The sequence below is a fragment of the Entelurus aequoreus genome, linkage group LG12 (genome assembly GCF_033978785.1).
Source record: "Entelurus aequoreus isolate RoL-2023_Sb linkage group LG12, RoL_Eaeq_v1.1, whole genome shotgun sequence".
NCBI classification, from domain to species: domain Eukaryota; kingdom Metazoa; phylum Chordata; class Actinopteri; order Syngnathiformes; family Syngnathidae; genus Entelurus; species Entelurus aequoreus.
The window spans coordinates 38834967-38851445 of NC_084742.1; the positions used below are offsets into that span (position 1 = coordinate 38834967).

At 41.6% G+C, this 16479-nt stretch overlaps 1 long non-coding RNA gene across 1 annotated transcript; it reads left to right on the top strand.

Annotated features, from left to right (window-relative positions):
• The first annotated feature begins 13125 nt into the window (after nucleotides 1-13125).
• On the top strand, nucleotides 13126-16017 carry LOC133662188 (uncharacterized). Its single transcript, XR_009828077.1, has 3 exons — nucleotides 13126-13259; nucleotides 15066-15116; nucleotides 15648-16017. It is a non-coding gene; the product is annotated as an uncharacterized LOC133662188 (long non-coding RNA).
• The last annotated feature ends 462 nt before the right edge of the window (nucleotides 16018-16479 follow it).

Below are 16479 nucleotides of genomic sequence, written 5' to 3' on the forward strand. Positions count from 1 at the left end.
AATAGTGTCTAAAAATCACAGTCACGTCTGTGCACCAGCTATTGTTGATAAAGAAGCATAGTCCCCCGCCTCTTTTTTTGCCAGAGAGCGCCGCGTCTCGGTCCGCGCGGAGGAGATGAAAGCCCTCCAGTTGAAGCGCGCTGTCCGGGACACTTGCGCTCAGCCAAGTCTCCGTGAAACACAACACACAGGATGAGGAGAAGTCCTTGTTCCTTCTCATCAGCAACGCTAGCTCGTCCATCTTGTTGGCAAGTGAGCGGACGTTGGAGAGGAAGATGCCTGGTAGAGGCGTGCGTAATCCCCGTCCGCGAAGACGGACAAGTGCGCCCGCTCGCTTTCCTCTTCGATGCGGTTTCCCTCTTTTGAGCACAGAATGGACCAAATCCGCAGCTGACGCTAAGATGACCGGTAACATGTCCATAAGGATGGTGGAACTGAAGTTCAGTAGCTCTTCACTGGTGTAAGAGCACCCGGAAACACAATTTATGTACAAAAACAAACAAAACAGAGCGAACAAGAGCACCGAGGCAGCCTTCATCGGCGCCATGATGATGACTATTCTAGCTGCAAATGTCTGGTTTTTGGTGCAATATCTACATAGATGTGTAGAGGCCCATTTCCAGCAACTATCACTCCAGTGTTCTAATGGTACAATGTGTTTGCTCATTGGCTCAGAAGGCTAATTGATGATTAGAAAACCCTTGTGCAATCATGTTCACACATCTGAAAACAGTTTAGCTTGTTACAGAAGCTACAAAACTGACCTTCCTTTGAGCAGATTGAGTTTCTGGAGCATCACATTTGTGGGGTCAATTAAACGCTCAAAATGGCCAGAAAAAGAGAACTTTCATCTGAAACTCGACAGTCTATTCTTGTTCTTAGAAATTAAGGCTATTCCACAAAATTGTTTGGGTGACCCCAAACTTTTGAACGGTAGTGTATATATATATATATATATATTAGTTGAGCTCATAGGACTAGATAGTACAATCCCTCAGATTGATCAGCTGAGTGAGGGTGTGGGGGGTTAGGGGAAAAAGCTTCACTGGGGTCTTCAGGTGGGCACCCTCCTTAGTTGGTGTTTCGTTGATAGGCCCACGACACCTCGGAAGGGCTCAACGGCGACATCTGGCGTCCCAGGTGTGCCCCCCTCTGCCTTTACCCCTAGATGTCATTTAGCAGCCCAGTTGGGGTCCTTTCTCTTGATCCATACCCATCTGCTACTTCGTTCAGCAGCATCCTGCAGCGATTTGACAGCCCGCCGGAAGGCCTGACCTCTCAATCCCATTCCTTTCAGAAGCTTCGTTGTGGACGTAGCAACGAAGCCTCTGCACCTGACTTCAACTGGAAGCATTCGGGCACGCCAGCCGCGCCTCGCTGCCTCGGCTGCTATGTCCGCATACTTCAGTTGTTTGCGCTCATATGCTTCACCAACTGCTGCTTCCCATTGTACAGTTAATTCAACAATGAACACAGTCTTCTGGGAGGTTGACCACAAGACCAGGTCCAGCCTTAAGCTGGTTGTAATGAAGATGAGGTGGGAAGATGAGTTTCTGGTTAAAGTCAACCTGCATTTTCCCGGCCCGGGCAGAGTCCAGAAGGGTTGACTCCACTTTTGCAGATGGTTTTGCTGGGAGTTGCCCTGCTCTTACGAACGGAGTGGTGATTGAGTGACTAGGGATTGGGGGAGGGAGGGTCTTGTTGGTATTTCTCCTTTCCTCCAGGGTGATCGCCAGTTGTCTTAGGACCTGGATGTGCCTCCAGGTGTAGCGGCCTTGAGACAAACTGATTTTGCAGTCGGTGAGGTTTTGACTGAGTGTTGCATGGGTTTGACAGAGTGCACAAGAAGGATCTTCTTCAAACCATTGGTTTAAGTTCTTGGGTGTGGGAAGAACATCGTAGGTGTCTCTGATGATGAAGCTGATTTGGCTCCCTTCCATTTCCCAAAGATTCTTCCATGTGAGCTTACGATGCTCCAGGTTTTCCCAGCTAGTCTACTGTCCCTGTCTGGACTGTGCCACTGCTGTTGCACATCTGTCTGCCTCCTCTTGTTGTCAAACCTGATCAACCACCAGCTTTCTCCTCTGGGCTGATGTTGCCTTGTGCCATGTGGGTCGACTAGCTTCAAGTCCAAACCCACCTCTTCTGTGCTGCACTTGTCCCACAATGTCTCCATGCCTGAGAGCAGATATGGCTTGCTGCACAGCCTCAGATGGGATCCATTTCCTCCCGGTTGCCAGTCTGGGAACAACCGCTCGGATCACCTCATCTTGAGAGTCAGTCAGTGTTATGCTCAGCCTCACCTTTGTGCATTCAAACTCCTCCGTGAGGCTAGAGATGGGCAGTTCCAGGGCACCATGACCATATAGGCCGATGTTACTGAGGCACCGCGGGAGGCCAAGCCACTTCTTGATATATGCACTGACTGTTATCTCCAGCTTCTCGACTTTGGTTAATGGGGATCTTGTAGACTGTTAGTGGCCACATAAAATGGGGGAGCAATCCAAACTGTAGGCACCACAGTTTCAACTTACCAGGAAGTAAGGTCTTGTCTATGCGGACAAGGCCTTTGAGGGTTTCTTCCCTCAGCTGATCGCTCTGGTCCGAGTCTTTGAGACTTGCGTTGTACAATCGCCCTAGACTCTTGACTGGCAGCTCTGACACCAACGGAATGGGAGTATCCTCGATGTAGAACCTTTGGTCCGTGAGTTTCCCCTTGACGATGGATATGCTCCTGGACTTGCTGGGTGTAATCTTCATCCGTGCCCAGGGGCGCCGCTAGGGATTTTGGGCCCCATGAAAAGAATCTTTACAGGGCCCCCTGTATTATAATTTCCTCATCATTAGGGGCCTCTCTGGGCCCCCCTCCATCATGGGCCCCTAGAATCCGTCTCCTTTACCCCCCCTTTTCGGCGCCCCTGTCCGTGCCCATGTAATGTTGGCATGAAGCTTTCCCAGCAAATGTTTAGTGCATGCAACGGTTGAGGTCAAGGTGGTCATGTCGTCCATGTAGGCGCGGATGGGAGGTAGACGCTGGCCCCCCTCTCAGACGGTCGACATTATTTTTTGTGTGGCAATTTTACAGCAATATGATATAAAAATGTTACCTAAACATAAGCATCTATACTAGTTACAACCCTTTGATGTATTGCTTTTATTTATTATGGTGAATTAATTTTGAATCTAAACAAACTTAAAGGTCAAAGGAGGTCATAGAAAGAGGCCCTGCAGTGTTGTGCTCCATGTTAATGAGCCTCTTTTACTCGAGCGCTGACAGACAAGAGGTTAAGAAAACAAGCGCTCCTCCTCCATAGTGTCTTTATGTCAGTGTGACAAAAGGTCAAGGGGGAAAGTAAAACAGACGATCGAGGTCGATGATTCATTAACCTCCGAGGATGTTTTTGGGAGGAAGTGACCTCGGGGTTAAGTTCAAAAAGCACCAATCAATAGCAATAACCGCAGCTTTTTGCCGTTTAATTGAGTCGTGCTCAAACGCAGTGCCAGTGTTTGTCCTACGAAAAAGACCAAAAAGCTCGACTTGTGTTACGCTCATGTCTGCCTTTGATTAAGTTGACGTTTAATGTTTAAACAAGGACAGGCCCTCCTTTTTTTTCCCCCAAGACTGGCTCCTGTCTGAATGAAACCTTAGAGGGAAAGATATTTTTTGCTAATCCGCCTTCAAGGGGATTTATGCGGGTATTCACTTAACACTTTTTGGAAGAGGAAACATTGTGGCCTTCTTTTTTCTTTCACGTGCTCGGCTATTCTTAGGAAATAAATTAAAAGCAGCTTTTCTTTACTCTCTTATCTCAGGACTGTTGCCGTACATACTGTGGGTGTTAGGGTACACAATGACAGTTCGGTAAGCACCTCGGTTTTAAGTTCACGGTTGCGTTTATTTTGGGGAACAAATGCAAAACATAAAACTTCTAAGCTTTTGTATTAACAGCTTTAGTGAGTTTTAAAATTATCGTATTTTCCAGACTTTAAGGCGCGCTTAAAATCCTCTTTTTTTCTCAAAACTCGACAGTGCACCTTATAACCTGATGCGCCTAATGTACGAAATAATTCTGGTTTTGCTTACCGACCTCGAAGCAGTTTTATCTAGTACATGGTGTAATAAGTGTGACCAGTAGATGGCAGTCAAACATAAGAGATATGTGTAGGCTGCACTATGATGGCAAAATGACTTAAAGGCCTACTGAAACCCACTACTACCGACTACGCAGTCTGATTGTTTATACATCAATGATGAAATGTTAACATTGCAACACATGCCAATACGGCCGGGTTAACTTATAAAGTGCAATTTTAAATTTCCCGGGAAACTTCCGGTGGAAAACGTCTAGATATGATGACGTTTGCGCATGACGTCAATGGTTGAAGCGGAAGTATTGGGACACATTGTATCCCAATACAAACAGCTCTGTTTTCATCGCAAAATTCCACAGTATTCTGGACATCTGTGTTGGTGAATCTTTTGCAATTAGTTTAAAGGCCTACTGAAATGAATTTTTTTTATTTAAACGGGGATAGCAGATCTATTCTATGTGTCATACTTGATCATTTCGCGATATTGCCATATTTTTGCTGAAAGGATTTAGTATAGAACAACGACGATAAAGATTGCAACTTTTGGTATCTGATTAAAAAAAGGCTTGCCCCTACCGGAAGTAGCGTGACGTAGTCAGTTGAACATATACGCAAAGTTCCCTATTGTTTACAATGATGGCCGCATGAAGTGAGAGAGATTCGGACCGAGAAAGCGACAATTTCCCCATTAATTTGAGCGAGGATGAAAGATTTGTGGATGAGTAAAGTGCAAGTGAAGGACTAGTGGGGAGTTGAAGCTATTCAGATAGGGAAGATGCTGTGAGAGCCGGGGGTGACCTGATATTCAGCTGGGAATGACTACAACAGTAAATAAACACAAGACATATATATACTCTATTAGCCACAACACAACCAGGCTTATATTTAATATGCCACAAATTAATCCTGCATAATAACACCTGCGTGTTTGTTATGCTAGCTCCTAGCTCCTCTGCTAGCTCCTAGCTCCATAGAACACTCCAATACAATTCAAACACCTGATCAACACACACAATCACTCAGCCCAAAAGACCGTTCACCTAACCCAAGGTTCATAAAGCTTATATATTTTTAAAAAGTTACGTACGTGACGCGCACATACGGTCAAGCTATCAAATGTTTAGCAGCCAAGGCTGCATACTCACGGTACCTGTTATTCAGCTGGGAATGACTACAACAGTAAATAAACACAAGACATATATATACTCTATTAGCCACAACACAACCAGGCTTATATTTAATATGCCACAAATTAATCCTGCATAAAAACACCTGCGTGTTTGTTATGCTAGCTCCTAGCTCCTATGCTAGCTCCTAGCTCCATAGAACACGCCAATACAATTCAAACACCTGATCAACACACACAATCACTCAGCCCAAAAGACCGTTCACCTAACCCAAGGTTCATAAAGCTTATATATTTTAAAAAAGTTACGTACATACGCAAAAAAAAGTTGCGCACATACGGTCAAGCGATCAAATGTTTAGAAGCCAAAGCTGCATACTCACAGTAGCACGTCTGCGTCTTTGTCATCCAAATCAAAGTAATCCTGGTAAGAGTCTGTGTTGTCCCAGTTCTCTACAGGCGTCTGTGTATCGAAGTCAAAAGTCCTCCTGGTTAGAGTCTCTGTTATCCGAGTTCTTCCATCTTGACTGCATCTTTCGGGAATGTAAACAAAGAAGCGCCGGCTGTGTACTGTTGTTGCTGACCACGTTCAAAAAATACGTCCATTTCGCACCGACAACTTTCTTCTTTGCTTGCTCAGCTTCCTTCTCCATAATGCAATGAACATGATTGCAACAGATTCACGAACACAGATGTCCAGAATACTGTGGAATTATGAAATGAAAACAGAGCTTTTTCGTATTGGCTTCAATGTGGAAGGCATACCCGTGTTCCCCGGTCTACGTCACGCGCATACGTCATCCTCAGAGGCGTTTCGAACCGGAAGTTTAGCGGCAAATTTAAAATGTCACTTTATAAGTTAACCCGGCCGTATTGGCATGTGTTATAATGTTAAGATTTCATCATTGATATATAAACTATCAGACTGCGTGGTCGGTAGTAGTGAATTGAAGTGAATTATACTTATATAGCGCTTTTCTCTAGTGACTCAAAGCGCTTTACATAGTGAAACCCAATATCTAAGTTACATTTAAACCAGTGTGGGTGGCACTGGGAACAGGCGGGTAAAGTGTCTTGCCCAAGGACACAACGGCAGTGACTAGGATGGCGGAAGCGGGAGTCGAACCTGGAACCCTGAAGTTGCTGGCACGGCCACTCTACCAACCGAGCTATGCCGCCCCAGTGGGTTTCAGTAGGCCTTTAATGAACAATGGAGACTGCAAAGAAGAAAGCTGTAGGTGGGATCGGTGTATTAGCGGCCGGCTGCAGCAACACAACCAGGAGGACTTTGAGTTGGATAGCAGACGCGCTATCCGACGCTAGCCACCGACCGCATCGATGATCGGGTGAAGTCCTTCGTCGCGCCGTCGATTGCTGGAACGCAAGTGAGCACAGGTGTTGATGAGCAGATGAGGGCTGGCGTAGGTCGATAGCTAATGTTTTTAGCATAGCTCTGTGAGGTCCCGTAGCTAAGTTAGCTTCAATGGCATCGTTAGCAACAGCATTGTTAAGCTTCGCCAGGCTGGAAAGCATTAACCGTGTAGTTACAGGTCCAGGGTTTAATAGTATTGTTGATCTTCTGTCTATCCTTCCAGTCAGGGGCTTATTTCTTTTGTTTCTATCTGCAGTTAAGCCCGATGCTATCACGTTAGCTCCGTAGCTAAAGTGCTTCCCCGATGTATTGTTGTGGAGATAAAAGTCACTGTGAATGTCCATTTCGCGTTCTCGACTCTCATTTTCAAGAGGATATAGTATCCGAGGTGGTTTAAAATACAAATCCGTGATCCACAATAGAAAAAGGAGAAAGTGTGGAATCCAATGAGCCTTTGTACCTAAGTTACGGGCAGAGCGAAAAAAGATGCGTCCTGCACTGCACTCTAGTCCTTCACTCTCACGTTCCTCATCCACGAATCTTTCATCCTCGCTCAAATTAATGGGGTAATCGTCACTTTCTCGGTCCGAATCGCTCTCGCTGCTGGTGTAAACAATGGGGGAAATGTGAGGAGCCCTTCAACCTGCGACGTTACGCTACTTCCGGTACAGGCAAGGCTTTTTTTATCAGCGACCAAAAGTTGCGAACTTTATCGGCGATGTTCTCTACTAAATCCTTTCAGCAAAAATACGGCAATATCGCGAAATGATCAAGTATGACACATAGAATGGATCTGCTATCCCCGTTTAAATAAGAAAATGTCATTTCAGTAGGCCTTTAAATAAACAACACCAACATTTTAAATGTTCCATTGAAAATATAGAACATTACACACGGCGTTTAAAAATCTATCAAAATGTTTTAGTACGACTTTGGTAAGCTATGAAGCTGCACCGCTTGGTGGATTATCGGCGCATTAAACATACGAGTATTATTATGGTGTGTATAAGGTAAGACATATTATCTGGCGTTTTGTTTCACAATACTATGCAAGAGCAACTTTTCTTACCTTCTGTACCTGCTGATCTGTATTTGGGATCTGCATAAATCCTGAAAAATTGCGCGCGTCCGCCTTTGTAGTCCGTGTCGTACCTTCTTGTTATGGGACATTCATCCTCCTCTGTTCCCATTTCTAATATAAAGTAGTGTAAAGTTCTTTCTTATATATGTCAGTAAACTTGCCATAAAAGCGCTAAAACATACCGGTGTAGTGAGTATACATTATTCACCCAAGGAACTTTAGTTATTAGAGAGTTCCGGTCGGACGATTTTTCACAAGACACATTGTTGTTGTGTCCGGATGAGGAGATGCTGCTCTGTTATTGTTTTAAGTAAAGTCGGAATGTCATTAAAACAGTTAGCTCCATCTTTTGACTCTTCTTCCACCCCCATCCTTGCACGCTACACCGCTACAACAAAGAAGACGCTGCCAAAGGTGAGCTACGTAAATAAAACCGCCCACAAAACAGGGCATCCGGAAGAGACTGTCAGAAAGCGGCTTGAAGATGATCTGTAAAACATAATCTATGCAACATTTTGACCAAAGAACCACCATTACATGTTATGTAGACCACTAGGAAGTGTTTTCAATTTAGAAAAAAATAATAATATGACTCCTTTAATGCGCCTTATAATCCGGTGTGCTTTATATATGAAAAAAGATCGAAAATAGACCATTCATCGGCAGTGCGCCTTATAATCCGGTGCGCCCTATGGTCCGGAAAATACATAAATCGGACTGTTGGCAGGTAATTAAAAAAATATATACGAGTTATATGTATTAATTTACAAAGTTTATTTTTAGGAAAGTGTGATGATGCAGACAAGTGCAACAGTAACAGTTTGCACAGGGATGAAAGTTCCTAATTGGCTTAAGTAGTAGTTCCGGCCTCTAGTCCACTGAACAATGGCGGCTCACTGCTTTTTCGTTTTATCCACTTGTCTTTGTGTGCATTTACCCGGGCAGACTCCCCAAAAACAAGAGATTTCAATGGCAAAAAAGGGTGTTTAAGCTTTGACTTCTGTTCAGTTCAGTTCGGTTATTTATTTCATTCATTAAAAAAAAAACAAAGGAATGAAATAAAACTAAATCAACATTAAAGTGAATGAAAAGGAGCATAAAGAAGTTAAAAATGTGCCATATATGCTCCCTATTTTCACAAATACTACAATTGACTTTCAAAGCCATATTTTCATTTTACAAGAATTGAACCAATAATGAAGAAATCATTATTCCCAGTCATTTTTCATTGTCATGATCTTTAAAAAATGTTTAATATAGAAATAAATGTACGTTTTATTCCACTGTAAAGTTTGTTCTATAAACTAACACCTCTCATTGAAATACTTATTTCCATTGTCACTGCTCTAAATCTAGATTTATTAAAGATCTCAGTTCCTTTCAGATTATAACTACTTTCTCTTTTCCCAAATCTGTTTTGAATGTTTGGTAGAATTGTTGCATGTGCTTTGACATGGTTTTTAGGATATTATACTCTGCCAGTTCATGATTTTTTTAATAAGATTAATTGTTTGAATACTGGGTTTGTGGGTTCGCTGGATGCATTTCCAGTAATGATTCGTACGGCTCTTTTCCTACGCACTATTGCGAGCCATGGCTCCCGCTAGCCAAAGGCCGGGCTGCACTGTATTTATTTGTAAATGGGATGACGAATACATGTACAGTACCGTTACGCCCTTTATACACGTCCGTGATAGGGTTTTCCCACTCAGAATGATGAAACCCTCTTGGAGTTAATATTTTCTGGTCACAGACCAAAGCTTGTGGCTACACAGGAATTTTTTAGGACTGATAAGAATAATAAAATCCATAAGTTGCAAGAAGCAAGGACACTACTGGTTCCAATGTTCACTTTTCACACAGAATCTCTGTAGCAACTTTACTCTGACAGCAGCCAGTTCTCGTATTCTTTAAAGGGGAATTGCATGTTTGCCTGTAATTCACAATCTTTATGAGAGACAAGAACACATGTATTTATAAAAAAAAAAGCATTCTAACTCATAAATAAACATAAATAAAAGTAAAACAAATATTTGTATTAGCCTCTGTGTGTTCTCTCGAACAAAACACATTTGTGTTGTCCGCAAACAATAGTAACTATAGAGATTGAATAGTTTTGGTCCCAGTATTGATCCCTGGGGTACACTGTAAGATATGTTTAGTTCTGTTGACGTTTTGTCACCTAACTTCATGTTTTGCTTTCAGTTGGTAAAGTAGCTTCTTATCCAGTTCAGTACCAACCCTCTGATGCCATACCAAGCTAATGATTAAGATACTATGAATAATTGTGTCAAATGCTTTTGTCAGATCAATAAATACTGCTTCTGCACACTGCTTTCCATCTATTGTATTGGTAACTTCCTCTGTTATTTCTGTTAATGTCATCGATGTTGATATATTAGTTCTGCATCCATACTGGTTGTCCGTGAGTGTTGCACTTTAGTTTATGAATTTGTCCAATCAGTTATTAAAAAACTTTTCAATGATTTTAGAAAATTGTGGCGGTAAAGAAACAGGCCTTTAGTTTGCAAACTGATGTTTGTCTCCAGTCTTGTAAATCGGTACTTCTTTTGCTACTTTCATTTTTTCTCAGTATTTGCCTGTTTGAAAGGATACATTGGTGATGTACGCGGAATGTTCTGAAATTTTTGCAATAACTTTTTATCGTTTCCATATTTATTTCATGACAGTCTGTTGAAGTCATGGATTTGCATTTCTTTACAGTTTTGATTGTTTCCTCTTTTGTCACATTGTTGTGGAACATCAATTTGGGATTTCGGTCTATGGTATCATCAAACGCTTTAACTGATCCATCATGGACATTTGGAATCATTTGTTCCAGATTAGTTTCAACATTTACAAAATAGCTGTTTTAAGTGTTCAACTCCCTCATCCATAGAGTCATTTTTTATGTTTCCGTCTCAAAAGTATTGGAGTTACTCTTTCTTAGCACCATTTTTCAGGATACTATTTAATATGCCCCATGTTTCTCTCATGTTGGTTTTTTTCTTGTGTAATAAATTAACTATAATATTTTTTCTCCATGTTCGTAGTTAGCCTATTCTTATATTTTTAGATATTTGTTTTATAAATGTTATAATAAATAAATGGGTTATAATTGTATAGCGCTTTTCTACCTTCAAAGTACTCAAAGCGCTTTGACAGTATTTCCACATTCACCCATTCACACACACATTCACACACTGATGGCGGGAGCTGCCATGCAAGGCGCTAACCAGCAGCCATCAGGAGCAAGGGTGAAGTGTCTTGCCCAAGGACACAACGGTCGTGACTAGGATGGTAGAAGGTGGGGATTGAACCCCAGTAACCAGCAACCCTCCGATTGCTGGCACGGCCACTCTATCTATGTAATGTATTATTTTAGTCATATGCATTTTTCAAACCCTTTGTTAACCATGTTTTTTCTTTTGATTCTTACTATGTTGTTTCCATGGACAATGTTTGTCATACAGTATCAGGAAGGTATTATAAAAAATCAGTATGCATCATCTACATAATTTTCACTGTACACATTGTCCCAATTTTGTTTTCTTTGTTCATTCTCATAACTGATCATAATGTTCTCCATGAGTAGTATTTGAAATGTCTTTTTGTCATCCATGTTGTCTTTCTGTAGTTTCGATTATAAATTGTGAAAACTGGTAGATGATTGCTAATGTCTGTTATTAGCAGACCATGTAGTATTTTTGAAATTGTTAGTAAAAATATTATCGAGAAGCGTAGCACAGTGAATTGTTGTTCTGCTTGGCCTTGTGAATTTGGAAAATAAACATGTGCTAAACATTGTATCTCTAAAAGTGTGATGCGGGCTTTATTGTGTGTGTCAATGTTTTTATTTTGCTTGTAGTTCCTCTATTTTCCTGACGACAATGACTTTAGCTTTAACCGGTGTTCCATTGAGCTTGATGAATATTTTGCAGTTTGTTGTATCTTGCCTTGTTTTTTTATGTTGCGTGCTTTTCTTGCTATGGCTGTGTTTGTATTTGTTAAATGCTCATTTACAAAACCCAAAACCAGTGAAGTTGGCACGTTGTGTAAATCGTAAATAAAAACAATACAAAGATTTGCAAATCCTTTGCAAAGCCGGCAGCATTTCTGGGTGTTGTTGATGAATGGCTTTGGCTTTGCATAGTTTTAACTTGCACTTACAGATGTAGCGACGAACTGTAGTTACTGACAGCGTTTTTCTGAAGTGTTCCTGAGCCCATGTGGTGATGTCTTTTACACACTGATGTTGCTTTTTGATGCAGTACCGCCTGAGGGATCGAAGGTCCGTAATATCATCGCTTACGTGCAGTAATTTCTCCGGATTCTCTGAACCTTTTGATGATATTACAGACCGTTGATGGTGAAATCCCTAAATTCTTTGCAATAGCTCTTTGAGAAATGTTGTTCTTAAACTGTTCGACAATTTGCTCACACATTTGTTCACAGAGTGGTGACCCTCGCCCTATCCTTGTTTGTGAATGACTGAGCATTTCATGGAAGCTGCTTTTATACCCAATCATGGCACCCACCTGTTCCCAATTAGCCTGTTCACCTGTGGGATGTTCCAAATAAGTGTTTGATGAGTTTTGCCACTTGTGCCAGCTTTTTTGAAACATGTTGCAGGCATCAAATTCCAAATGAGCTAATAATTGCAAAACTTAACAACGTTTTTCAGGTCGAACGTTAAGTATCTTGTCTTTGCAGTCTATTCAATTGAATATACACTACTGTTCAAAAGTTTGGGGTCACCCAAACAATTTTGTGGAATAGCCTTCATTTCTAAGAACAAGAATTGACTGTCGAGTTTCAGATGAAAGTTCTCTTTTTCCGGCCATTTTGAGCGTTTAATTGACCCCACAAATGTGATGCTCCAGAAACTCAATCTGCTCAAAGGAAGGTCAGTTTTGTAGCTTCTGTAACGAGCTAAACTGTTTTCAGATGTGTGAACATGATTGCACAAGGGTTTTCTAATCATCAATTAGCCTTCTGAGCCAATGAGCAAACACATTGTACCATTAGAACACTGGAGTGATAGTTGCTGGAAATGGGCCTCTATACACCTATGTAGATATTGCACCAAAAACCAGACATTTGCAGCTAGAATAGTCATTTACCACATTAGCAATGTATAGAGTGTATTTCTTTAAAGTTAAGACTAGTTTAAAGTTATCTTCATTGAAAAGTACAGTGCTTTTCCTTCAAAAATAAGGACATTTCAATGTGACCCCAAACTTTTGAACGGTAGTGTAGGTTGAAAAGGATTTGCAAATCATTGTATTTTGTTTTTGTTTACGATTTACACAACGTGCCAACTTCACTGGTTTTGGGGTTTGTATATACACATGTGTTCCTTTTAACTACCTCCCTTGTTTTAGTAATGATGGGTGTGTGTTTTCTGTTAACGAACCTAATGATTGTTGCTGGTGTGGATCCTTCTTTTTTTCAAGCTTCTGTGTCCTGAATGTCCAGTTCCCATCCTTTACAACGCAGAAAAGGCACCTGCTGCTTTGTGGAGCTGATATCTAGTTTCCCGGGCTCCCCTCCATCGTCAGCAGCCACTGCCCGTGCAAATGTCGGGGGTTTAACGTGTAGTCCTGTCACAATAACATCATTCATTCTTGACTATTGTTCTAGCTCTGCCACTCTGTTCGTTAGCTCCCTCACTTATTGGTCCTTCCCGATGTTCTGTACCCATAGGTACTTCCCCTCCTCTACCCGCTGCAATATTGTTTGTTGTTTTTTACGGCTGACATTTCCGTCGTCAGAAGCTCCAACACTCTTTTAGGCCCCTTCTACACTAAGGTTATCCAGGGTATCTCTCACCTAACCTTATCCTTGTCCACACACAATGCCACCATTTAAGAACACCTCCCCCCTCCGTCCGCCGGCGCAACGAGACCTAGTACGCATACGCGAAAAAATGCGTGCGTCATAGTCACCTCTGACCTGGAAGTGTATCCTTACCCGGTGTTTCAATGTAGACTATTGCCACATTTCTTTTAACAGTAAACCTTGCTTGCCTCACCCTCAGCAGCTGTTAGACTAGCCCTATTGTAGTGAATCACACCTGAGCCAACATACATGAATCATATATTTAATGGACGTGTGAAAGTAAACAATGTGATAAAGAACATTTTACAACAACCAACAACAGGACACTGTGCTTGTAGGCTGAAATTGGCGGTCGTACTTGACGGCCACAACCCCTTCATGGCTTCACAATAGTTACGGAGTACAAAACTAGACATACATCACGGACAATATTTGACAGTCTGCTTTGCCAGTCCAAATGCATTTGCTATTTTTCGTAGTCTTCCCTTGTCCACGGGAGCCCGCATTGTCGTTGTCTCTCCTTCGACAACTGGACAAAGTTTTTCACTAAGTAGAATCACAGCTGACCTGGACATTCGAAAGTTCTCTTGCCTTAGCTCTGCCACAACACACTCGGTGACAAACATATCCCACCAGGCTGCAGCCATTCTTCCAGGCCTTATCCAAAACCGTCGCTCAAAATTGCTATGTTGCCGTCTGAGATGTGTTGTATCCCAAATAGCTGCAATTGTGCGTTTCTTTCTCTTAAGGTATTGATGTGTGATTTCCAAAAGCGTCTGTACATGTACAAGAAGGAGAAACACTGAATGACTCGCCTACATCATTTTAGTAGTTGCCGCCGAGTTACCGAACGGGTTGTTATGATGTCACTTCCTGTGTGGGGCACGTTCTTTCTGATGTCACTTCCTGTGTGGGCCGCAGCCTTTCTGGCATCACTTCCTCTCTGAACTCAGTTTGTAAACGATCAATGAGTCCATACAAAGCTAAGAGCCAGAGATTCAAGAATTAGACGGCGCACTTACCCGTGTAAAAAATTGTCCGAGGAGGGCAGACTTAAACGATGGTTTAGTGTGGCTGACACGGGGCTTAGGCTAAATAACTATACGTTTAAGGGGTTATCCGGCTTAGTGTAGACATAGCCTTAATCTCTTCATTGCACAGCTTTAGCTCTACTGTCAACCGTGTAGGCAAACTAGGCAATTGCCTAGGGCCCCCCTCTGAAAGTCATAAATCCGAATTTACCAGTAACAACAACTTTGTGATTCTATCACGGGAAAATAAAATGACACAATATCAGAATATTGTCAGACACTGTCGGAATGCCCCTTGAGGGCCCCTTCCAGCACCCAAAAGTCTCATATGCACAATGACACTGACAAAAAGGAATGAATGAATGACAATGACACTATAGCACAGTGTCAATGACACTCTCTGAATTTTTACCGAGAGGGCCCTTACCAGCAGTCGACACAGTGACACACTGTGGACATCACTGTGCTGACGGCGCGTCGAAATACGGTTTCAATAATGAAACACATTTACCCTTTAGGAAGCCAGAAGTGGAAGAGGAACAAGAACAAGAAAGAAGAAACGGCAAAAGACCGGTAAGACTTTTACATCGTGGCTCTATGGCCACTGTGAAAGTACTACATGCAAGCCAATCTATCTTAATGCTCATGTCGATATCCACCATGAGCACCAAAACAAATGGGCCTAATGCTATTAAATTTGCTTTATTAGTTCCATAGTCAGCATACAAAACATGAGAATACGCTAACATTTCTCTTTAAGCTTTTGAAAGTAACTGAATAAACATAAACTTTGCTCAAATTCCCTTATACCTATACACCAGTGATGATGAAGATAGTGTAATTTTCTTATCTGACTGTTAGAGCCCTATTTAAACACATTACAGTAAATATCCATACGGTATAATGTACATACAAACATACATACATACAATATTTCATCTTTTGTTTTACATATTCACACTCACTGTCCATAAAGTCACTTATAGACATTTCCTATTTTCAAATGTAGGGCCTGTGCTTATATCTATGTAACAGGTGCTCAACTGTTGCACTCTATGCATGCAGAATGTGCTTGATAAATGCATTCCTATTTTTTTCCAACAGTGCCATCAACATCCCCAAAAGTTTCTGAGGAGAACAACGATAAAGAAACCATGACCAAGTCTGCATCCACCTCATCAAGGCGGCTTGAGTCCACATCAGTTACCAGTGCTGGCGCAACAGAAGGCAAATAGAAACATTCTGTTGAAATGTTTTTTTAAATGTTTTATTTTATTAACTATTCAAGAAACCAAAGTTATTTCCTGTGCAAATTGGAAATATTGTATATTTAAAGAATGATATTTGCACATTTTATGTTATATTTTATATAGGGACAAGCGGTAGAAAATGGATGGATGGATACATATTTATATTTATTCAAGTTAGGTTAGTTTGCTGGTTTGCATTAATGTCAATTACACATTTGAGAGAATGTACAGCATATGTATTGAAATAAAAATTTTATAATTTGTATTAAAAATGTTCAGGACTGAAACAAAATGTGTGTGTGATGTGATTTAAAATACCTTGAAAGGGACCTGGCCAGACCACAGCACAAACCCCAAAAACCAGGCCCCTAAGTGCTAATGGTCAAAGCAGTTGTAGCCACAAACATGCATGATAAAACATATTAGCCACAGAGCTTTCGCTCAAACATGCTGCAAGTGAACTGGATACCTTGTCATCTATCATTTATATACAGTCCTTGTCGGCAGCCGTTTCTGTTCAACCATCTTCCGGCTTCGGGGAGCACACAATAAAGCCTGTAAAGCAAACAGAGCAACTACTGTAATGTACGTAGCGGCTGTGGCCTTTCAATAAATCATGGCTCATCACTGTGGAGCTGACAAAAAGCCAACACTTAAGCAAGGAATGTAACATAAGCGATGTTTCT